Here is a 26615-nt window from a genome sequence, read left to right on the forward strand (position 1 = left end):
GTTAGTTGGACAGTACTAGGGCTGTTGCAGTGATCATATTACCACCACACCTGCGGTCACGAGTCATGAAGGCAGTCAAATTCCACATGACCGTTTAGTCACGGTAATTAGGCTTCTCCAAGCTTTGATGCTGCTGGTCATTAGTAGCCTACAAAACTTGCTAACTGCCTGGTACTCAGCAGTCTATTGTCCCTCTAATCACTCTGACATCAATGCAAATGTTTTCAAAAATCTAATCAAACACTTCACGAGAGCCCATGAGCTCATGTTGCGCAAAATGTCTACAGGCTATGCAATTGCGTAAAAAAATAGAGTGATGGCCACTAATAAAAAGACGAGGATCCCATCGGCTTTCTATAGGCTAGGTCTACTATATTTATTTCTCAACTTTGCTAATATTAAGCACAATGCTTATATTTACAACAGGACTATAGCCTACCTGGTTGGCATGAAAATAAACCACGGGGAAAATCGTCCTCCATTCGCTATTTAAGTGCATAGATGACAAGCATTTTTTACCGCTGCCCGTTTCAATACAGGTGCATGATAATGGTCCATTCTAAATCATAACAAATGTCACACATATATTATTTAGAATATGTGAAAACAAGATTAAGTCAAGAAAGGGTTTGTATTAATTTGGGATCTATCGCATCCCACAACTGTCCCAAACTATGATTGGAATATTTATTTATTGCACAGAATAGAATACTTAAACTTTTGTACTATGGGGGATAGTAGATTGACATAGGCTAGTGCTTTTGCTGTTTGTTAGGCATACTCATCTTGTTGGCTGATGAAAAAATATCTTCAATATGCACCTCGGAATTGGATAAGGAAGTGCGCAGTTGCATCCCCGATGTGTCTGTCTTAACTTGTAGCCTGTGAGAAAGACCCAATCATGTGACTGAGAGCCGTGTGAGGGAGAGACGCTACGGACTGCGCATCACACACAGGGAGAAGGGCACAACGCAGGACTGCGAGCTGCAAAAGGCATGGATATTTTAGGGTGCATTACGGCCACAAAGGGGATGCCGCCTTGAAATTTGAGGCATTATTAAGTGCTTGTCAAATTGTGAATGAGAGACTATTGGAGTGTGTACAGCCTGCGCAAAAAAAAAAAAAAGCAGAGCTCATGCCTTTCAAGCTACATTTTTCCCCAGAACATCATTAGAGTCTCATCATGCAACCTTACAATGTATTAAACATCAAAACATATAGCCCAACGTTTGTAGAACAACTAAATTAAGCATATAGGAGTACCTAATTGTTTGTTAACTACTCAACACAGAATAGTCGCATGTGTACCCTCCCCCAAATCATTTGGGTAAATATTTATATTTTATTCAGCTTTGTTCAAATATATTTTATATACTATAAAATAATATAAAATAATGCCACGGAATTATAAGCAAATCTTGTCTGCTAAATGAACTAGTGCAGCCCACAACCGTTTGGCATAGCCACATCAGAGTATGCTATTCTTTTCTTCTGAAATAGACAACATTTTCTTCATCATGCTTCTTTAGACCTGTCTAAAATAAATAGTGTATTTATTGTGAAGGTGTAGGCTATATTACATGGATTTATTCGACTTTTTAAAATGGCTTGTAGGCTATGTGTGGAAGCCAGGAGATGCTAAATGTGTTTATGTTAATTAACGTGAGAGCTGCATATATTTGCTTGACAATCACCGGCTGACGAGATTTCGTGACCTCCACAGCCCTAGACAGTACAGTACAACTTCCTTTGACAGTAGGTCTTCATTTTTTACACGCTCTAGTCTACTCCTATTCTATGATCATCAAATGCCACAGTTGCCACGGTCGATAAATGAGTGACATAAAGTCCAGTGTCCCTGTGGAGTTTATAAATATGTTCTCCTGCTAGGTGTGATCTGGGGCCAGTCTGAGTAGGTGAGATACAATGGGCCATCCTCTTCATACTGTTCTGGTGTCAGTTACAGGAGGTTACAGATGAATGGTCACACGTTAGAGATTACCTAGAGCCAGTACAGCTTGAAGAAAATTGCAAAGGTAATTTGCAAACAGCCAAGGATGAGAAACGAAGCTTCAACTAGCACCATGGCAACCCAGTAAACCCATTGACCTCACGCATGTCCAGACTCAGACTTCGGCTTAACACCATGGTAACTTGCAGTCCCTAGACACCGATGAATCGGTTACCAGAAAATAAATTATGCAGAAAGAGAGAGAGAATGAAAATATTCTACAGACAGGTCATCACTAGAGTACCACACACCCAACAGTCCCCGGAAGGCAGATTTGAACAGGTCATAAGCCATGGCAAAAATGTTTACAATTACAGGAAATTAGCTGTAAAACTGCAAAACTGTCTCTCAGCCTCATTGCAAAATGTGTAGAATAGCATGAGATTAGCTATAAAACTGCACATTTTCTCTCTGCCCTGTGGCAATATTTGTAGAATTGCAAGACATTTGCTATAAAACGACACATTTTTGCAGGGTCATGACCCTTGTCAACAACATCAAGAATACATGTGCTGACAGTGAGGGACGGGTAGACTTGACAGACAGAAAAAGAAGAGGGGAGAGAGGATAGTGTAAGAGAGAGAGAAAGAGAGAGAGAGCGAAAGAGAAGGGGGCGGGGGGGGCTGAGAGGAGACCGTTTTAGCTGGTTTCTTGTAAGGGCTGAAACCGAAACTCTGATCATTAATTTCCGACAGCATGGTTTATCTATGTATGAGAATGAGGCGACTGAAGAGAATGAGAGGACTTTGGTGTAAAACGATATGAATTCTCAAATCAACACCCCAAACCAACTCTCTGGGGTGTAAAACATAAGATGAGCCTTGAGTCTAGTGCAGAATCCCTCGCCTTATCACCATCAGAGCCGTATCTGACATGTTTACTGCAACTTAATCACACCAGACCTGTGACACTGTGTGTGTGAGGGAGACTCGTGTAATGGATCAATTGCATGGCTGAGCCATAATTATTTGCTCTGGCTTAAGGGAAGCTGTTTATATGCTGATGAGAGAGACTAAATATAAAAATACACCCACCGTAGGCTACTAGCTTGGCAGACCAAACGTACAAAGATGCAAATTGTGTAATAAACATAGCAAGGATTCTGCAGTAATAAACCAATACATTAGTCCCAAACACTGAGCAGCAAACTCACCAGTTCCTGTGAGTAACAAATGTATGAGGGACACTCATTCACCATGCATTCTCTCAAAGATCTTGTCTAAAATACAATCTCTGTCTCTGACTGGTCTCTGTACTAGTGGACTATATGAAAGACCGGGAGCAGTGCCGTCAGAGATGTATTATGTACCTATGTAACACCTTCACTGCCTGCAGTCTCCTTGTGATCCGTATTCTCCATGTCTCTCACTAGCTTACTCTGTCACTCCGCACCAGTGCTCACGCTACAGCTCAGAGATGGTGGTGGGAGTCAGCTGAGGCAGTCCAGTAGAGGAAGGAGATAACCTCCCCCTTCTTTTCACCTACAATGAACCCTATCCTCTGAGAGTCTTGTCTCGTGCTCTCTAAAAGGGAGGCAGCGACAGAGACAGAAAGGGAGATGGTTTGGGCCCTGTCGCCTTTGTACGACATATCCGTCAGGGATAGCAACATACACAGAAACATACACAATGGCTCTGTCTGGACCACAAACCATTTCTGTTGTCCCCTCGCATGGAAAGGGAACGCTTTTATGGAGAGAAAAAGTGAACATATATAAGTATGTGTAAGAAGAGGAGAACAGGTGAAGAGGCTGCTACCGAAAATCAGAAGGTAAAGTGGAGAACGAGACACAACTCTTCTTCTATCAGCTACCTGTGGATGTAATCTGAACTGAATCAAGTGAAGACACATAGGAACCGGGGCTAGTAATACAAAAGGGAGACTGAGAAAGCAGAGAGGGGGAGAGTGAGGGAAAGAAAAAGGAACACAGAGCTGATACATGGTTCTTGTTAAGTTTGTAATCTGAACCCCATCAGACGCAGACAGGAAGGTAGAACGAGAGCAGGAACGAGAGAAGAATGAGAAGGTAAGAGAAAGTATGAAACAGAGGGACAGAAGAAGAGTGCAGAAACCCAAAGACGATAACTGGGAGAGATTACATTTTGGTATAGAGGAGATAGGCTATAAGAAGGGAAATGTTTGGTCTGTGTCTGGCTGACAGACAGAGGGTTTTGAAGGCTGCAGCTGGACAAGACAGCTGGGTGTTTTCGCTGTACATACACAGTGGTTTTCACCTAGGCCAACATGGAGGGGACAGTACTGTATGGCTTCAATGAATCAATCAAGCACTAAGTTGCTCTTCAGGATCAGGATCGCAAAGAAAACAATTTCGAACTCCTGCGTAGGAATGGTCTATTTTGTAACTGTCTACTTAGAGCGTAAAAGAAGGTGGAACAGTCTGCTAAAATATTTTTTTCAAACAGACAGACAGACAGGCAGACATTGCACTTAAATGTGGTTACACAAAGGAAACATGCATACATTTCTATGGAGTGCAGTTGACTTTACCCCAGCGAGCTCTTCCTGTCACTTCTTTTCAGAGGTCAGGGGTGAAGAGTGTTTGTGTCTGTTTCTGGAATATCACAGTGGTACAGGTGCTGAGATAATGGGCTAAGCTGTTGCGTCTCTCTACATAATGATCAAAGACCATTCTCGACAATATCAAAGCCTACTGACAGACTAACATTTGTCAACATGCCAATCAAAAGTTCAAGTTGTTCTTCGGACCCATCCATGACCTAGAAGGTTAGCTGCTGTTCTATGAATTATCTCATTGGTTTGAATGGACTATCTGTTGTCTCCCTCTTATGGCTCCAGGGGGTATTTGTTCACCTTCACTGATCTGAGTCTTGTAGGGAAACATCAAAGTATTGGACCGGGAAGTGATCCTAATACTGAGTGACTACTGCAGACAGATACAATAAGCACAAACAAAAGTCTAGTCAACGAACTCCAAGAGAAAAAAGTAGGGCAAATCAACGTGGCTCTACAACAGGTGAGTGAAAGAATGAGTGCAAAAGGGAGCAAGTTTCAGAAAGACTCCAGACGGAGAGAAGAGATGGACAGAGACTGAAAACTAGAAAAGAAAGAACAAAGTAAAAGCTGGAGCTGAGTTTTAGCATTTAAATACAATCTGGTCCAAGACAGTGGTATCATGGATCAGCGAACCCAAAATGAAATGCCTCTACAAATAAGCCAATTTCTCTGGGGAACATCCATTGGAAACTGGTTCCAGCTGGAGGATCCAAGCTCACGTGGAATACGTGGAATCCAGCCGATAGCTGCAGGATATTGAGAAATGAAACGCAGAAAGAGAGAGTAGAGTAGCCTTCACTGGAACCTACCACAGAGACGCACCACCACTCAAAGCAACAGAAACTAATATGAATAGATATGTTTAACTATAAAGTGTGTTGCGATTATAAATGCACTTTAAATCAAGTTTGATTCCATTTATACTGTAAGACAAACATGACATGTATATGCTAATTCTATTCCATCTAGACTGTGTGGGGTATAATGGTTAGGGAATACAATAACACAGTGCTGTCACTACACACAGCCTCGTGTTGCTGTGAGAAAACAGTGTTCTGCCATCAGAGATAGAGGTGAGACAGAGGTTGCAGGCAGAAAATTATATAACTGTATTCAAGTGAAAGAGAGAAAGGAACAATATAATTCACTGCTGCTGGTGCTACATTGCCAATGCACTTTGCTATTTTTAACAAGACACAAAAACAGTATCTTTATACAAAAAAGCACAACTGCTTTAGTTGTTACAGGCTGTATCGTGCGTCCCAGTTGCCTACACGACAGCACCTTGCGGTTTTACACCTGAAACTGCCAAAGGAAGCCAGACAGGCTGTGCAGCCCAGGGTCTACAACCGCAGACTGAGAAGGTGTAGTTCTTCTATATTTCTTCCATCATGGTGAAGCGGAAAGCATTTTTTTTGGGGGGGGGGGGGTTTCACCGCTTAATTCGTTCTTATCTGAAAACACACAAAACAAACACGTACCTATTAACCCGAGTGCTTGTCTCTGCATCTTTTTACATAGAAGTGCAGAAAGCCACAGGACCAGATCTGAGATGGTAGTGGTGCTATCACTTTCTCTAAGTGCTTTGAGATGTTGTGTTATTGGTACAAACTGAAGGTAAGACAAGACTATCTGGAGCAAACACTTCAGCATAGGAGGAAACAGTTCACTTCACTACAGTACGTCAAGTGACTCGAAAAGTACCAAGCAATAGCCTCACCAAATATATGCAGGAGTGATGAAGTGAGAGCTTCTGGCTCATTTTAATCTAGCTCATGTTATTCAACGGAGAAAATCATTGTACCGTGACTTTGGGCTCACTAACGTTAAATCCAACACCATCAGGAAAATGGGTCATAATTTGGTCATCTTGCTACCATGATATTAAATCTTCAACAGACAGCAACAGCAGAGGGAAGCGTTTTGCAAAACGTAAGTACTAGAGACTTAAAAACATATGAACAGTCTCTGATTAATATTTTTTCAGTGATGCTTGTCCAAATACCACACACAAAGTGTCATAGAGCATTAAAATCTCTTAGTCTGTAGCGCCTAACTGCTTTGGTAAGCAAAAAAATCTCCCAATTCTAGACTTCAGTAAAATAACAACAATCCATGGATTTTAGGGCTTCTTGTTTCCTGTTGAGGTCCTGTATAATGGAGAGGGGGGGACAGGAATCAGGATCGGAGTATCACACAGCTGGCATAGCAATCTCCCTCTTCTACATATCAATGATCCGAACAACCTGCCCTGGCTGTGACTGTGCTCTTAATTGGGTCTCCACCCAGCAGGATGAGGGGGGACAATGAGAAGGCCAGGGGACGGCTGACCAGCAGAGAGAGTGGAGTCTGCATCTCAGAGTCAGGGTCCAATGGTAACAGCCAGAGTAAGAGAGGGGCCTTCTGCACTGCAGAGACTGACTGGTACTTCTGCACATATCAGCAAATTAAAGCTTGCTTTCACTGAGGACATAAAGGTCAACACTAATGTGTGACATTTTATTAGTCCCCACAAGGTCAATTGCTATATCTAGGGTAGAGGTCGACCGATTCATTGAAATGGCCGATTAATTAGGGACGATTTCGGTAATCGGCATTTTTGGACACCGATCTTGGCCGATTACATTGCACTCCACGAGTAGACTGTGTGGCAGGCTGACTGCCTGTTATGCGAGTGGAGCAAGTAGCCAAGGTAAGGTGCTAGATAGCATTAAACGTATCCTATAAAAAACAATCAATCTTAACATAATCACTAGTTAACTACACATGGTTGATGATATTACTAGTTTATCTAGCTTGTCCTGTGATGCATATAATTGATGCGGTGCCTGTTAATTTATCATTGAATCATAGCCTACTTCGCCAAACGGGTGATTTAACAAGAGCATTCGCGAAAAAAGCACTGTCGTTGCACCAATGTGTACCTAACCATAAACATCAACGCCTTTCTTAAAATCAATACACAAGCATATATTTTTAAACCTGCATATTTAGTTAATATTGCCTGCTAAGATGAATTTCTTTTAACTAGGGAAATTGTGTCACTTCTCTTGCGATATGTGCAACAGAGTCAGGGTATATGCAGCAGTTTGGGCCGCCTGGCTCGTTGCGAACTGTGTGAAGACTATTTCTTCCTAACAAAGACAGCCAACTTCGCCAAACGGGGGATGATTTAACAACAGCGCATTTGCGAAAAAAGCACAATCATTGCATGAATGTACCTAACCATAAACATCAATGCCTTTCTTAAAATCAATACACAGAAGTATATATTTTTTTACCTGCATATTTAGTTAAAATAAATCCAGGTTGGCAGGCAATATTAAACTAGGGAAATTGTGTCACTTCACTTGCGTTCATTGCACGCAGAGTCAAGGAATATGCAACAGTTTGGGCCGCCTGGCTCGTTGCGAACTAATTTGCCAGAATTTTACGTAATTATGAAATAACATTGAAGGTTGTGCAATGTAACAGGAATATTTAGACTTATGGATGCCACCCGTTAGATAAAATACGGAATGGTTCCATATTTCACTGAAAGAATAAACGTTTTGTTTTTGAAATGATAGTTTCCGGATTTTACCATATTAATGTCCTAAGGCTCGTATTTCTGTGTGTTATTATATTATAATTAAGTCTATGATTTGATAGAGCAGTCTGACTGAGCGGTGGTAGGCAGCAGCAGGCTCGTAAGCATTCATTCAAACAGCGCTTTATTGCATCTGCCAGCAGCTCTTCGCAATGCTTCAAACATTGCGCTGTTTATGACTTCAAGCCTATCAACTCCCGAGATTAGGCTGGAAATACTAAAGTACCTATTAGAACATCCAATAGTCAAAGGTATATGAAATACAAATGGTATAGAGAGAAATAGTCCTATAATAACTACAACCTAAAACTTCTTACCTGGGAATATTGAAGACTCATGTTAAAAGGAACCACCAGCTTTCATATGTTCTCATGTTTTGAGCAAGGAACTTAAACGTTAGCTTTTTTACATGGCACATATTGCACTTTTACTTTCTTCTCCAACACTTTGTTTTTGCATTATTTAAACCAAATTGAACATGTTTCTGTCACGTTCCTGACCTGTTTTCTGTTAGTTTGTGTATGTGTTAGCTGGTCAGGACGTGAGTTTGGGTGGGCAGTCTATGTTTTCTGTTTCTATGTTGGTTTAAGGGTGACCTGATATGGCTCTCAATTAGAGGCAGGTGGTTTTCATTTCCTCTGATTGAGAGCCATATTAAGGTAGGTGTTTTCACACTGTTTGTTTGTGGGTGGTTGTCTTCCGTGTCTGTATGTTATTTCGTACCACACGGGACTGTTTCGGTGTGTATGTAGTCTGTTCCTGTTCATGCGTTCTTCGTGTCTTTGTAAGTTCTCATGTTTAGGTCAGTCTACGTCGTTTGTTATTTTGTATCATTTCAAGTGTAGTTCGTGTTCGTTTTTCGTCTTGTCAATAAATTCATTATGGATTCACAACCCGCTGCACCTTGGTTCAATCCCTGCTCCTCCTCTTCGGATGAAGAGGAGGAGGACAGCCGTTACAGTTTCATTATTTATTTGAGACTAAATTGATTTTATTGACGTATTATATGAAGTTAAAATAAAAGTGTTCATTGTTCATTCAGTATTGTTGTAATTGTCATTATTACAAATATATATATATATAAAATCAGCCGATTAATCGGTATCTGCATTTTTTGGTCCTCCAATAATCGTTATCGGCGTTGAAAATTCATAATCGGTCGACCTCTAATCTAGGGGGTTTAGGGTTAAGGTTAGAATTAGTGTTATGGTTAGAATTAGGTTCAGGCTTAGTTTTAGGGTTGAGGTTAGGTTTTGGTGTTAAGGTTAGGGTTAGTTTGTGGTTAGGGAAAATAGGACTTTGAATGGGACTGAATTGTGTATCCCCACAAGGTTAGTTATACAAGACTGTGTGTGTGTGTGTGTGTGTGTGTGTGTTTGCGTGCGTGCGTGTGTGTGCGTGTGCGGGGGAAAGTGACTGAATAGAAGCTGACAGAGGTATGAGGATGACTGAAGAAGCTGGCTGTTTTAATCCTGTTAGCTGGCGTCGGGGCACAAGAGGGACACGACACAGAGGGGATGTTTCAACACTAATCATCCATCAAATAAAGAACCATGACATTCAAGGGCCCAAGGGGACTTACATGTACACTACCGTTCAAAAGTTTGGGGTCACTTAGAAATATCCTTGTTTGTGAAAGAAAAGCACATTTCTTTGTCCATTTAAATAACATCAAATTCATCAGAAATACAGTGTAGACATTGTTAATGTTGTAACTGACTATTGTAGCTGGAAACGGCAGATTTTATATGGAATATCGACATAGGCATACAAAGGCCTTTTACCAGCAACCATCACTCCTGTGTTCCAATGGCATGTTGTGTTAGCTAATCCATGTTTATAATTTTAAAAGGCTAATTGATCATTAGAAAACCCTTTTGCAAAAAAAACCCTGTTAGCACAGCTGAAAACTGTTGTCCTGATTAAAGAAGCAATAAAACTGGCCTTCTTTAGACTAGTTGAGTATCAGGAGCATCAGCATTTATGGGTTTGATTACAGGCTCCAAATGGCCAGAAACAAAGAACTTTCTTCTGAAACACGTCAATCTATTCTTGTTCTGAGAAATAAAGGCTATTCTATGCGAGAAATTGCCAAGAAACTGAAGATCTCGTACAACACTGTGTACTGGGTCTAACCAGAATAGAAAGAGGAGTGGGAGGCCCCGGTGCACAACTGAGCAAGAGGACAAGTACATTAGAGTGTCTAGTTTGAGAAACAGATGCCTCACAAGTCCTCAACTGGCAGCTTCATTAAACAGTACCCTCAAAACACCAGTCTCAACGTCAACAGTGAAGAGGCGACTCCGGGATGCTGGCCTTCTAGGCAAAGTTGCAAAGAAAAAGCCATATCTCAGATTGGCCAATAAAAATAAAATATTAAGATGGGCAAAAAAACACAGACACTGGACAGAGGTACTCTTCCTAGAAGGCCAGCATCCCGGAGTCGCCTCTTTACTGTCGACGTTGAGACTGGTGTTTCTTTGTCAATTTCTCACTTTCTTACTTGTCAATCTCTTACTTGTCAGCCAAAGGTAAACCCAGAGAGAGAACCTTAATCTGCAGGAAAACGGCTGTGTCTTGGAAGTTTCACTAGGGGGCGATAGGAGGTGATGTGCAGTGCCTCCCTGCAGGCAGTCTGAATACATGAATGACTAAGCAGCAGCAGCCAGCTAATTAACACTGGGGCCGATCCTGCTAATGACAACAGCACCTGGCCACAGGGCTCTGCTCTATCGCCTTCAGGGATAACATCACATTGTCTCTGTTTCTAACAATAACCAAGGATCTGAGGGGGAGAAGCTAGGTGCCTTCAGGCTACATTGATCTTGCAGTGTTGTCATCCATCCAGCACGTCTGACAAAGTCGGAGCAGTAATTAATGAAGAGAAGCAGAGCTGTCTTTAACTCAATATACAGTATGTTAACCGTAATCTCTCCCATCCCTTTCAATCATTTACTTGCACATGTATTTCTATCCTCCCTATGACCAGGGCTGTCTTCCTGAAGGGCAGATTTATTCTGAGCTCGAGTTCGTGGTCAGCTGGTTATTTCCCTGTCTTGAATCTTCCTCACTACACTTTATCATCCTGTCACTGTACAGGACATAGCGCCTGTGGACACCTGGCATCACCGCTTTAACAGAGTTACTGCAGCTATCCAACAGTCACATCTGGCACCATTGCAAGGACACACTGGACTGCAAGATAGAGGGTTGAGGAAAAAGAGAGGTGGAAAACAGTGAGGAAATGGTAAAGCAATAAAAGACTGGAAAGATTAAAGAAAAACTTAGACTGAAGGTCAAAATAAGGTGTGTGATGGGACATTGCAAAATTCCCATTCTGAACCCTATGTGCTTGATTAAATGGCTTCTATGGATTGTATGACGACACATGGATCATTGTTAACTTGCTATATTAAATATGTTGTGCAGTATGAATCATTGGTACTGCATAACGGGACACATGTGATGGATAATATATGACGTGAATAATGATGTGAATTGTATTGCCTTAACTCCCTCTAGCTATGTAATGGAATTTTGAAAAGACACAAAGACAGAGAACTGGAGACAAGTAGAATTGTCAGTATTCACATTCACAGACCGTGAAGCCCAGCATGCCGAGACTTGTGATGGAAATGTACAGCTTCAGTGTCTGGATAGACCATGTGGTTACTGAGATCCGAGGGATGGAAAAGTGACAGCCTTGATAAGGAATAGGGAATGATGTGGTGAGCGAGAGACATTTCGTTCAGACAACGACGGAGGGAGCAGAGCAGACCATGTGAGGCAGTAGCTGAGGGAGAGGCGGCAAAGACCGGGAGGGAGGAGGCCTTTGACAGGGCAGCCGACTCAGCCGTAGATGGGGGAGTGTAACAGGCCTTTGGGATGGCAGCAGATGGAAGAATAGAGGCCACTATTGATGGGGTTTCCCCTCTGGATATAAAAACATACAGGTTATTTAAAGCCCAGAGTCAGCCTGCCCTGCCGCCATCCACCCCGCAGGCATAAACACACCCATTTGATTTATTACCGGCCGCACTACCCAGAGAGAGGAGAGAGGCAGATAAAAGATGGGAGTTTAGGTGAAAGGAGAGCAGGGGAATGAATAGATGTCACGGCTGTGTACGTATGAGGGTCTACCATGGAAGAATGTGTGAATGAGTGTGTGACTCATCGTGTGAGCGCTTGTGGTAACATGTGTGTTGGGTTGGAGTGCAGAGATAAAGTTCTCTTCCTTTCACCACCCGTTCTGACACTATGGGCTCTTATGAAAATCCTTTTGTGTGTGCAAAATGTGGGTGTAAGGCGTATGTTTGCGTGTGTGTAGTTGAATGACCCGACACTTTCTCTCTTTTGCGGAAACTAAATGAAGCTTGTTTGGCATCCCAATAAACACGCTGTAAAAGTTTTCCACCAAAGGGCCACGGCTCTGTGGCTCTTTTGTTCTGAGGGAAGTTTGGGAAGCAGCAGAGGGGAAATAGCCACAACCATGTGACCCATGAAGGAGATGCAGAAGCTATGGAGCAAAGGTTGGCTTAGATTATTGAAAACATGTTAACTACATTTCGTCTCCAATGTTTATTGAAAACATAAATAAAGTTGCACAATGAGCACTTCTTGTCTCTCAAATACATTGTTACAGTTGTTTGTTGGCTAGCTAGTGGATTTCTGCCATATTAGCATAGACGTGACATCAGTCAAACTACCTCATAACAAGACATGGTATCAAGAACAAGATAAAACTAGCTGAAACGAGCCACTTACGATTCCCCACATGGCAGCTTCTTGTCATTGTTGCTAGCTATCTGGCCATCCAGCATCACAACAACACACTGCCTTCTGCCCCATTGAAGCGTGTGCATCGTTTTCAAGATGTTCTCAGCTAACCCGTCTATACAAGAAATATTTACATCCCTGTTTGTTCTCATAATGTCTGAGCAAGAACAGACATGCTTGACAGAAGATCCAGGTCTATATGTACCAGTCAACCGCTGCCCATCTACACTGCAAGGTAAGGCATGCTGGAGGGAGAACTCAAATCTGAGGTAAGCCCACACACCCTTCACTCGCAAACACACACTCTTAGAAAAAAAGGTGCTATCTAGAACCTAAAAGGGTTCTTCAGCTGTCCCCATAGGAGAACCCTTTTCGGTCCCACGTAGAACCGTTTTGGGTTCCATGTAAAACCCTTTCCACAGAGGAACCCGAAAGAGTTCTACCTTGGAACCAAAAAAAATTCTACTTGGAACAAAAAAGGGTTCTCCAATGGGGATAACCGAAGAACCCTTCTCGGACCCTGTTTCCTAAGAGTGTAAAGACAATGAGAGAGATGAGAATGAGAGAGTGAAGCACTGCTAGATCTGCAGGAATGGTCATTTTACAGGAATCGATGCTGTGGCGAAGCCAGAACAAGCAGCAGCCACTCTTACTTCAAACCGTCTGTTCTATGATCCTCTTCCTTCCCGTCTCTATAGCTGAGATTCCTGAGATTTGATGTCCTCATGGCTCAAAACAAAAACGTTTCTCCATCCACTCTATTAACAGGTCTCTCTGTCCAACAGGTGCTCTTCCTCATACTCTTCCTGATTCTTCTCTTCCCCACACTCTCTTCTCTATTCTTGCTGTTTTTGCTGTCTTTACTATCTCCAACTCTTTCTTCTCCTGCCCTCTCCCACTGTACTATATCCCCATCCGGGTCTCTCCCACTCTCTCTTTCTCTATCTCTCTCTCTCCCTCAGTCTTTGACAGGGACATGTCCTCTGACCGAGAGAGCTGGGCTGAGCTGTGGCTCAAACGCCCCCAAATCACTCAAGTACAACCCACACCAATATCAACACCAAAGCTATCAGAATGACAAACACATGTTAGAATACATTAGAAAGAATGTCAAAATACTGTATCTTGCCTCTTTGATTCCCACCCACTCTCTTCCCCCTTCTCTTTAACTGTGTACATCCCCCCCCCCCCCCCTTCTTGATTCCCGTCAGCCGTCATGGCTGCTGAGTGTTGTAGCCGTGTGACGACTCCCAGTCCAGCCAACAGCCTCTTTATCACTGCAAACTGGGCATAAACATTTCCGCCCCATAAACACACATTACAATCCCTCCACAAAGTGAGGGGTTCTTATCTATCTATTAATACAAGTTAAGGGGCTGGTTTTGAGTCAAGGCTAAGTTTTTAAAAATACCATAACTGGAGGACATTTATATCAGGTCTGGAATAGTGAGAGGGGTTTTATGTTAAAAGCAGGGGTTTGTGGGAATGTGGTCAGAGTGGATTTAATCAGAAGAGTTTCAGAGGATTCCCTCACTTCCACAGAGTTGGAGTATAAAAATACTGTGCTGGAGCAAGCATAGCTCTGTGATTTTGGTTTGACCACAACCCTTTCTCTGAGACCCTATATAGGGCTGGGCCTGTAAACAGTTCCTTTGACCGCATGAGTCAGAGGGGAGGGAATGTGTGTCTTGCTGTGACCGTACACTCTGGTTTTGGGACTATGGTTGATCTGGGAACCCTTCATTAGCAGTTTGCTTAGCCAGAGCACCTGGTCTATAGCACTATAAACCAACAGACATTTGTGTAAAAAAATATTTTCAAACTGACCATTCAGAAGCAAACATGTGGGAGGAGAGAGACCTATTTAGCTAACTATGGATCCAATTTAAAGCTTTGAAACCAAGCCAGCGTGAGATGTTCCAAACTTCAAACGGTCTGAGAAAAGAAATGCTAAACTCATACGAAGTAGAGCACTTCAGAAAAAAAGATTTGTAACTCGAGACCTGCACTCAATATATTTTCCTCAAACAAAACTCACCAGAATTAGGACTTCCCCCTTATGACTCGTCAAAGGAATGTCCATTGAGGATGTTCAACAGCCTGTGCAGCGGAAGCGGAATGGTGAGATGGGTTTGGCTGATTCATAACTCGTTTAATTTCAGTTATCATCCTCAGAAGGAAGGGAGCCTCACAGCTGTGATAAAGACCCGACAGGGGTTAGAGGTCAGTAGTGAGTTATAACAGGACAGCCTGCTCTGCCTGCCAGGCAGCAAGGAACAGCAAACATGGGTAGGCTCAGAGGCTCTCCAAGTCCCACTAGGAAAGTCGAAGGGCTCAATTCAATCAGATCTGTTTAAGTCAACGTCTGTATACCGGTTGTTCTGACGGTGTCGGAAGTCGAACTGTTTTAGAGCTGTCAAATCCACAAGTGCCTCCCGGCATTTATACCTAAAGCAGACATTGCCGTTGACTACACAGTGAGACATTAACACAAATCCCATGCAGCCTTGTTTACAAGTTGGAACACTGGAATGTGAGATGTAATCCACACCTCCATTATGATGATAAAAATCCTCATTATTTTGTTTAATGATTTTTCAATTTGAGCGTCATTATTTCTATATAGCCTACCCTTTCTCTTTCTGCATTTCTAAGTTAGGGGTTCCCAAACTTTTTTGGCCCATTACCCCATTTTGATATCTGAAAATTATCACGAGCCCAACCATGTGAAAAAAATGATGGAATTAACAGCCAATGGTAACTTCTTTATTTGGGGCTATGGCAGTCAATTGAAAAACATTCTAACAGTATTTCTGATTGTCTTCTCAACTCACCATTACATATTTTTCATGTGGGGCTATGACAGTCAATTGCAAATTAGACTGACATAATGTATCTTCTTTCACCACCACTAATGAAATGGGTGTGCTTAATGCATATCACATCGGAGCTTCTCAAAGTCAGGGGGCGTGGTTGACACTGCGCACCTCATCTCTACTGTCAAATCCAACTTGGATCGATATTTGGTTTTAATGCAGACGAGAGCACTGAATACATCTTCACACAGATACACTACATTACTAAAAGTATGTGGACAGCAACTAATCAAATATCTCATTCCAAAACCATTGGTATTAATATGGAGTTGGTCCACCCTTTGCTGCTATAACAACCTCCACTCTTCTGGGAAGGCTTTCCACTAGATGTTGTAACATTGCTGTGGGGACTTGCTTCCATTCAGCCACAAGAGCATTAGTGACGTCAGGCACTGATGTTGGGCGATTAGGCCTGGCTCACAGTCGGCGTTCCAATTCATCCCAAAGGTGTTCAATGGTGTTGAGGTCAGGGCTCTGTGCAGGCCAGTCAAGTTCTTCCACACCGATCTCAACAAACCATTTCTGTAGTGACCTCGTTTTATGCACAGGGGGCATTGTCATGCTGAAACAGGAAAGGGCCTTCTCCAAACTGTTGCTACAAAGTTGGAAGCACAAAATCGTGCAGACCATTATTCCTCCTCGCCGACGCTTGGCATTGTGCATGGTGATCTTAGGCCATGGAAACCAATTCCATGAAGCTCCCGAAGAACAGTTATTGTGCTGACAATGCTTCCAGAGGCAGTTTGGAACTTGGTAGTGAGTGTTGCAACCGAGGACAGACGATTTTACGATTTTTACGCGATATGCGCTTCAGCACTCGACGGTCCCGTTCTGTGAGATTGTGTGGCCTACCACTTTGCGGCTAAGTCGTTGTTGCTCCTAGAGGTTTCCACTTCACAATAACAGCACTTGCAGTTCTAGTAGAGCAGAAATTTGACGAACTGACTTGTTAGAAAGGTGACATCCTATGACAGTGCCACGTTGAAAGTCACTGAGCTCTTCAGTAAGGCCATTCTACTGCCAATGTTTTTCTATGGAGATTGCATGGCTGTGTGCTCGATTTATACACCTGTCAGCAATGGATGTGGCTGAAATAGCCGAATCCACTCATTTGAAAGGGTGTCTACATGCTTTGCATATATAGTGTATGAGCTGGCTAAGGGTACCATGAGTTTTATGGTGCTTCAAGACCACTTGGAAAAATAGGAGGCCAAATCATAACATCAGTGATCTTCAGGTCGGAAAGTCGGAGCTCTAGAAAGAGACCTAAGTTCCCGAGTTGGAATTCTGAGCTGAATGACTGTTTAGAAAAAATCCCAGTTGGAGCTCGTTTTTTTCAGAGTTCCCAGTTGTCTTGAACGCACTGAAATCTGAAGTCTGAGATTTCCAGGTTTCCAGTTTCTAATTCCCAGTTGTTTTGAACGTGGCATTAATGCTCCAGAGGGAGACGGCAGGGTATTCCCTTTGAGATATGAACCAAAACTCCAAAAATGTTTTCCTCGATAACCACCATGCCTTGGTGTGAAATAGAACATTGTTATGCTCTAATCTTAGATCTGCACATAGTTTGGCGAACAGGCGTGCGCGCAGTGGATGTGGTTTGATGTAGTTTACAATCGAAGTTACCTGCTGCAGTATATCTCCGAGTTCTGTGCTCAGCTCTTTTGCCGGCCAGTTGCTCTTGGTGTATCATACAATGAGTATCTCGGCCTAACAGTTACTTAAGTCATTCAGTCAGTGTTTCCTCTTGATTGCTAGCAATAACATCAATTATTTGTTTAACAGTGTTATCTGACAAAGGTATTGATGTGAGTTTCTGTGCCTCTGCCTCGCCACACATTGTTTTCACCATATCAACTGTGGCCGGTAATATCAAAGTCTCTGCAATAGTGTGTGGTTTCATAGCATAGCGAGCCTAGCCATTCATCATGGGAATGATTCAAGTGCAACGGTCAAGTGCCACCTTTTCCAATGATCTAAGGGTGCCCTCTAGTTGAATTCTATCTTTTAGATTTGAATCATCTTAATTTCGATTTTTAAGGTTAACCACATTTCAATGACAATATTATAATATATATTTTCTTTTTGGTAAATACATTTTTTCAGGATATTGAAAATTCCCCCGAGACCCGATTTTCATATCAGGTGACCCCACATGGGGTCGCAACCCCTAGTTTGGGAACCGCTGTTGTAAAGCCAAGTGGGGCTTCGTGACAATGATGCAAGAGCAGCGGCTCACCAATTTGACTGCTCCAGGGCAGTTCCACTTCTGACACCGCCAAAACATCCGCTATGCAGGTGTCTCCTATCGCCGCTTAACGCTCGATCTGATTGAATCTAGGCTAAAGACATCTTATACTAGCTAACCATTCCCTATTTATAGTGCCAGCTGTGGTATTGACATGGTAATCGATGAAAAATGGGTGACAGACATAGCAATTGAGAATCTGTCATTTACATCCAGACACAGAAATTGGTTAGTACCCTCTGAGCCCTGGTCTAATACGCAACGTCCATCGCCAATGGAAACCCTAGTCAGACAGAGTAAAAAACTGTCAGTCTTCTTAACCTCAAAATAACATTTTTGAAGCTTGTTTCTATGGTTACACATCTAACTCAATGTGTGTCTCGTCATCTATGGCATGGGGCCTAACTCATCTAAACCCACACAGTTCATTCTAGTTTCCCTCTGTCTGACACTGCACAAAAATAGGAAGAGTCGTGTTCCATGTGGACCTACACTATTAGAAAAAATCTAGAACCTAAAAGGGTTCTTCGGCTGTCCCCATAGGAGAATCCTTTGAAGAACCCTTTTTGGTTCCAGGTAGAACCCTTTCCACAGATAGTTCTACATGGAACCCAAAAGGTATCAATCAGAAACCAAAAAGGGTTATCCGATGGGGAAAGTCAAAGAACCCTTTTGGAACCTTTTTTACTAAAGAGTGTAGGTGTCGTGGCTGCAGTGGGTTCTGGGTCTACCATGTATAATACACTGCATTCCTGAACCATGACTCACTAGCATCCTGTCCTCATGCACAGAAACCTAGACCCGCACATATGCTTGTAAAAAATATATGTCATGCATCACACACACACCTGACTAGAGGTCGACCGATTATGATTTTTCAACGCCGATACCGATACCGATTATTGGAGGACAAAAAAAGCCGATACCGATTAATCGGCCAATTTATAAAAATAAAAAAAATTGTTATATATATATCATACACACACACACACATTTTTGTAATAATGACAATTGCAACAATACTGAATGAACAATGAACACTTTTATTTTAACTTAAAATAATACATAAATACACACACACACACAGCTCTGAAGTGACAATTATACTGAAGAGTCTGCTTAGGAGACAAATACTCTCAACTGTTTGAATAAAAATAGAGTTTAAGTTACCTGTGATGAATGTTGAAAACAAAAACTGTAATTTCTATATGCAGGAAATCCTATTTTAATAATGGGCATGGTAAGAAATGACGACCAAAGTGCGAGTCATAATTCCCATGACACCTTCTAGCAAAATCTGAAAAGCGGTTCCTTCATTTATTCCATAGGATATTTTTAGATTCACTTAAAATAAGGTCTGTGTTTCGTGTAGGTTTACACTACCTTCCCAATTTTATAACTGTGTAGATATCCATAGAACAAGGTAACTCTGATCAATATTGGCTAAATATAAGCAAAGATCATTTTTTTTGTAGAGTGGATTTATGAAAATATGTTGACAAACGTTACCTTATCCTAGTGAGATTTACACGGGTATCAAAACGTCGAGGCGGTTTAAGCCTGCACGAAACACAGACCTTATTTGAAGTAGATCAAGACATTCTCTATGGAAGACATGAACAGTAAAATAACGAAGGAACCCCTTTCAAGTTCAGCCGCAAGCTATTACAGGAATTATAACACGTCGACTTTTTCTCTCTAAACCATATACCTTTGACTAATCCGGAAACTATCACCTCGAAAACAAAACGTTTATTCCGTTCCGTATTTTATCTAACGGGTGGCATCCATGAGTCTAAATATTCCTGTTACATTGCACAACCTTCAATGTTATGTCATAATTACGTAAAATTCTGGCAAATTAGTTCGCAAAGAGCCAGGCGGCCCAAACTGTTGCATATACCCTGACTCTGCGTGCAATGAACGCAAGAGAAATTACACAATTTCACCTGGTTAATATTGCCTGCTAACCTGGATTTCTTTTAGCTAAATATGCAGGTTTAAAAATATATACTTGTGTATTGATTTTAAGAAAGGCATTGATGTTTATGGTTAAGTACACATTGGAGCAATGACAGTCATTGATTGATTGTTTTTTATAAGATAAGTTTAATGCTAGCTAGCAATTTACCTTAGCTTACTGCATTCGCGGCACCGGCAGGCTCCTCGTGGAGTGCAATGTAATCAGTGTTAGAGCATTGGACTAGTTAACTGTAAGGTTGCAAGATTGGATCCCCCGAGCTGACAAGGTTAAAAATCTGTCGAGGTAGAACGTTCAGGCCGTCATTGAAAATAAGAATGTGTTCTTAACTGACTTGCCTAGTTAAATAAAGATTAAATAAAGGTGTAAATTATTTATTTTTTAATTAAAAGATTTTTTTTTAAATAAAAAAAATCGGCAAATAGGCGCCCAAAAATACCGATTTCCGATTGGTATGAAAACTTGACCTCTACACCAGACACCTACGCACATGCACGCACGCACAAACAAGTGCGCACATAAACCACACCCTATTACTGCAGAAGATGACATGAGATTTGGTCATCGATGTTGACATTCTAACCCCGTCCCTAAACTGTTGGGGTGGGAAGTGTGAAATGTTCATTTCACATTTTCCCTCAAACCTCAGCCCCCACAAAGATGCTTTAGTCACACCACATTCAGGGACAAGATCAGAGAGAAGATGACTTGAAGGAGAGGAAATGGACACTGGACAGCCATAACAAAATGAATAAAAGCAGGATCACAAAGCTCCATGAAATTCCAAAGCCCAAACATTAGTGGATGGAGGTCATTTGGAAGATTTTTTTTTAAACAAACACAAACCAACACTCATCCCACATGCAAACACATGAACCCAAGATGGCGTAGCAGTCAGACGTCCTTTGTCCTCGTCTTGTCGTGTCCCGTGTATATATATATTTACATATTTTCTTCGCATATCTTTTTAATATATTTTTTCTAAAAACTCTACTTCAAAACACTCTCCTGCAACCCGCCTCACCAATTTGTGGTGTCAATCTTTTTTTTTTTTTTTAAGTATTATTCACCTCAAATCTGAAATGCACAACAGAAGCTAGCCAGAAGTTAGCCAGTTCACTGGCTAACGTTAGTATTCAGCTAACCACGGTTGGCGGTCATCAGCTATCCTTTAGCTCAAAAAGCTATCGGCAGTTTTGTACAACGCGACTCAGACCAGAGCAGACCGGACCTATTTTCTCTCCATATCCTCGGATTTCTACCGCAAGCTCTGGACATTTACACCTGGATCTTGCAGCTAGCTAGCTGCTATCCGAGTGACTATTGGCTAACGTCGGTCCCGGAGAAAACACCAATTATTCCGAAGCTAGCCAGCTGAAGAGTTCCATCAGCCACTCCTGGGTTACAATCACCTATCCGGACCCTTTTTACTGCCGTTGCGGAGCCCCACCAGGCCTTCACGACTGGACTACCGACGTTATCTGCCTGAGGGAGTTATTCAACTGGTACCTCCGTCGCGACGTAACCTGAACACCCATCTGCTAACTGCGGCCCGCTAATCGTTAGCTGCCTTCAGCATATTGGCTGCTATCTGAATAGGTCTATCGGACAATTTTCTTAGGCCACTATAACTATAACTATTTTGCCAATTGGATTGGTACCCTCTACCACACGGAATCCCACTAATCTACCGACGGAAATGCACGAGGTGGCTAAAAACAGACCTCCATCTTCTGCCAGCTTGCTACCCATGGCCCGGCTAGCTGTCTGAATCGCCGTGACCTCAACCAACCTCACTACTCACGGGACCCTTATGATCACTCAGCTAAGCATGCCTCTCCTTAATGTCAATATGTCTTGTCCATAGCTGTTCTGGTTAGTGTTTATTGGCTTATTTCACTGTAGAGCCTCTAGCCCTGCTCATTATACCTTATCCAACCTTTCAGTCCCACCACCCACACATGCGATGAAAACACCAGGTTTCAATGATGTTTCTAGAGACAATATCTCTCTCATCATCACTCAATGCCTAGGTTTACCTCCACTGTATTCACATCCTACCATACCTTTGTCTGTACATTATATCGTGAAGCTATTTTATCGCCCCCAGAAACCTGCTCCTTTAACTCTCTGTTCCGGACGTACTAGACGACCAATTCTCATAGCTTTTAGCCATACCCTTATCCTACTCCTCATCTGTTCCTCTAGCGATGTAGAGGTGAATCCAGGCTCTGCAGTGCCTAGCTCCACTCCTATTCCCCAGGCGCTCTCTTTTGATGACTTCTGTAACAGTAATAGCCTTGGTTTCATGCATGTTAACATTAGAAACCTCCTCCCTAAGTTTGTTTTATTCACTGCTTTAGCACACTCTGCCAACCCGGATGTCCTAGACGTGTCTGAATCCTGGCTTAGGAAGACCACCAAAAACTCTGAAATCTCCATCCCTAACTACAACATTTTCAGACAAGATAGAACGACCAAAGGGGGCGGTGTTTAAATCTACTGCAGAGATAGTCTACAGAGTTATGTCCTACTATCCAGGTCTGTACCCAAACAATTTGAACTTCTACTTTTAAAAATCCACCTCTCTAAAAACAAGTCTCTCACCGTTGCCGCTTACTATAGACCACCCTCTGCCCCCAGCTGTGCTCTGGACACCATATGTGAACTGATTGCCCCCTATCTATCTTCAGAGCTCGTGCTGCTAGGTGACCTAAACTGGGACATGCTTAACACCCCGGCCATCCTACAATCTAAGCTTGATGCCCTCAATCTCACACAAATTATCAATGAACCTACCAGGTACAACCCCAAAGCCGTAAACACGGGCACCCTCATAGATATCATCCTAACCAACTTGCCCTCCAAATACACCTCTGCTGTTTTCAACCAAGATCTCAGCGATCACTGCCTCATTGCCTGCATGCGTAATGGGTCAGCGGTCACTGTCAAAACACTTCAGTGCGCAGGCCTTTCTAATCGACCTGGCCCGGGTATCCTGGAAGGATATTGACCTCATCCCGTCAGTAGAGGATGCCTGGTTATTTTTTTAAATGCCTTGCTCACCATCTTAAATAAGCATGTCTCATTCAAAAAATGTAGAACAAGGAACAGATATAGCCCTTGGTTCTCTCCAGACCTGACTGCCCTTAAACCTGATGAGGACAGGGGGTGCTGTTTTCACTTTTGGGGAAAAACGTCTCCAATTTAAACGGCCTCGTACTCAATTCTTGCTCGTACAATATGCATATTATTAATTTTATTGGATAGAAAACACTCTCTAGTTTCTAAAACCGTTGGAATTTTGTCTGTGGGTAAAACAGAACTCATTTGGCAGCACACTTTGTGACCAGGAAGTGGAAAGTCTGAAATCTATGTTCTGTTCAAGTGACTGCCTATAAATGGGCATTATAGGTATGGCTATACGTACACGTCATACACCCTCACCCGGATGTCAAGAGGAAGTGAGAGGAAAAAGGAGTTGATTATCTCTGTCTGACGTTGAATAAGCCCTCTTGGAACAACGTGTCCCCAATTTTCTGTTTTCTGCAAGGCGCGTGTCGGGACCTGTTATTGCCTACTGGAAACCGGTCGTTATGGGCGAATATGATCTCCGGCTTTGATTTTATTTGATACATGTTACAATATCATCCTAAAGTATGTTTTTTCAATATAGTTTCATTAGATTATTGAAATTTATTCGGGACGTTAGTTGTGTTGCGTTGTTTGACTTTGTTGAGGTTGGAGAGCTTAGCGCCGCATGGCCAGTGTGCTTGCTAATTCAAGAGGGAAAAAGCACGTTCTGAATCCAAACAAAGACGCTTCTGGACAAAGGACCAAAGGTACAACATTCTGATAGAAGATCAGCAAAAGTAGGAACCATTTTGTGATGCTATTTCATATATCTGTCGAACTGTGTACTAGTAGCTTTGCGCTCAGGTTTTGGTTATTCCCTTACCATAACTAAGTCTTATGTCGTAATGAAGATATTTTTAGAATTCTAACACTGCGATTGCATTAAGAACTAATGGATCTATCGTTTCCTATACAACATGTATTTTTTTGTAATGTTTATGAATAGCTATTTGGTCAGAATAGGTGAGAGTCTAATAGAAATATCCGCACATTCTGGGGAAAAGATGCTACGTTAGCACGTTATGCTACGTTATGCTACGTTGTATATCCACGGATTTCAGCTCTAAATATGCACATTTTCGAACAAAACATAAGTGTATGTATAACCTGATGTTATAGGACTGTCATCTGAGGAAGGTTTATGAAGGTTAGTGAAATTTAATATCTTTTGCTGGTTTATTCGCTAACGCTAACGTGCCTATTGCTATCGCTAACGTGCCTTGATGAATGAATGCGGCCGTGTGGTAGGCTATTGTAGTAAGCTAATATAATGCTATATTATGTTTTCGTTGTAAAACACTTAGACAATCGGAAATATTGTCTGGATTTACAAGGTCTGTGTCTTTCAATTACTGTACGCTGTGTATTTTTAAGAAATGTTTTATGATGAGTAATTAGGTAATACATGTTGGTCTCTATAATTGCTCTGGCTGCTTCGGTGCTATTTTTGACGGTAGCTCTGATGGTAGCTGCAATGTAAAACTGATTTATACCTCAAATATGCACATTTTTCGAACAAAACATAGATTTATTGTGTAACATGTTATAAGACTGTCATCTGATTAAGTTGTTTCTTGGTTAGTTTGGTTGGTTCTTGGTTAGTTAGGTTGGCTTTGTGCATGCTACCTGTGCTGTGAAAAATGTCTGTCCTTCTTTGTATTTGGTGGTGAGCTAACATAAATATACGTGCTGTTTTCGCTGTAAAACATTTTAAAAATCGGACATGTTGAATGGATTCACAAGATGTGTATCTTTCATTTGCTGTATTGGACTTGTTAATGTGTGAAAGTTAAATATTTCAAAAAAATATTTTTTGAATTTCGCGCTCTGCCTTTTCAGTGGAATATGGGAGGAGTTCCGCTAGCGGAACACCGGAGTCAGATAGGTTAACCAACACAAAAACATCCTGTGGCGTTCTGCATTAGCATCGAAACAGCCCCCGTGATATGCAACTTTTCAGGGAAGTTAGAAACCAATATACACAGGCAGTTAGAAAAGCCAAGGCTAGCTTTTTCAAGCAGAAATTTGCTTCCTGCAACACAAACTCAAAAAAGTTCTGGGACACTGTAAAGTCCAGAATAAGAGCACCTACTCCCAGATGCCCACTGCACTGAGGATAGGATCTGTCACCACCGATAAATCCACTATAATTGAGAATTTCAATAAGCATTTTTCTACGGCTGGCCATGCTTTCCACCTGGCTACCCCTATCCCGGTCAACAGCACTGCACCCCCCACAGCAACTCGCCCAAGCCTTCCCCATTTATCCTTCTCCCAAATTCAGTCAGCTGATGTTCTGAAAGAGCTGCAAAATCTGCACCCCTACAAATCAGCCGGGCTAGACAATCTGGACCCTTTCTTTCTGAAACTATCTGCCGAAATTGTTGCAACCCCTATTACTAGCCTGTTCAACCTCTCTTTCGTGTCGTCTGAGATCCCCAAAGATTGGAAGGCAGCTGCGGTCATACCCCAATTCAAAAGGGAGGGACAATCTTGACCCAAACTGCTACAGACCTATATCTATCCTACCCTTCTAAGGCCTTCGAAAACCAAGTTAACAAACAGATTACCGACCATTTCGAATCCCACTGTACCTTCTCCGCTATGCAATCTTGTTTCAGAGCTGGTCATGGGTGCACCTCAGCCACGCTTAAGGTCCTAAACGATATCTTAACCGCCATCGATAAGAAACAATACTGTGCAGCCGTATTCATTGACCTGGCCAAGGCTTTCGACTCTGTCAATCACCACATCCTCATCGGCAGACTCAACAGCCTTGGTTTCTCAAATGATTGCCTCGCCTGGTTCACCAACTACTTCTCTGATAGAGTTTAGTGTGTCAAATCGGAGGGCCTGTTGTCTGGGCCTCTGGCAGTCTCTATGGGGGTGCCACAGGGTTCAATTCTTGGGCCGACTGTCTTCTCTGTATACATCAATGATGTCACTCTTGCTGCTGGTGAGTCTCTGATCCACCTCTACGCAGACGACACCATTCTGTATACTTCTGGCCCTTATTTGGACACTGTGTTAACAAACCTCCAGACGAGCTTCAATGCCATACAACTCTCCTTCCATGGCCTCCAACTGCATTTAAATTAAGACTAGTAAAACTAAATGCATGCTCTTCAACCGATCGCTGCCTGCACTTGCCCGCCCGTCCAGCATCACTACTCTGGACGGTTCTGACTTAGAATATGTGGACAACAACAAATACCTAGGTGTCTGGTTAGACTGTAAACTCTCCTTCCAGACTCACGTCAAACATCTCCAATCCAAAGTTAGATCTTGAATTGGCTTCCTATTTCGCAACAAAGCATCCTTCACTCATGCTGCCAAACATACCCTCGTAAAACTGACCATCCTACCGATCCTTGACTTCGGCGATGTCATTTTCAAAATAGCCTCCAATACCCTACACAATAAATTGGATGCAGTCTGTCACAGTGCCATCCGTTTTGTCCCCA

The 26615-nt window shown here is 42.3% G+C and overlaps 1 protein-coding gene across 1 annotated transcript in view; it reads right to left on the reverse strand.

Moving 5' to 3' along the window:
* Positions 1-26615, reverse strand: part of LOC129834358 (coiled-coil domain-containing protein 102A-like) — a 72473-nt gene that overhangs the window by 35585 nt on the left and 10273 nt on the right. The gene's annotated exons all lie outside the window — the stretch shown is intronic.

The sequence above is a fragment of the Salvelinus fontinalis genome, chromosome 35 (genome assembly GCF_029448725.1).
Source record: "Salvelinus fontinalis isolate EN_2023a chromosome 35, ASM2944872v1, whole genome shotgun sequence".
NCBI classification, from domain to species: domain Eukaryota; kingdom Metazoa; phylum Chordata; class Actinopteri; order Salmoniformes; family Salmonidae; genus Salvelinus; species Salvelinus fontinalis.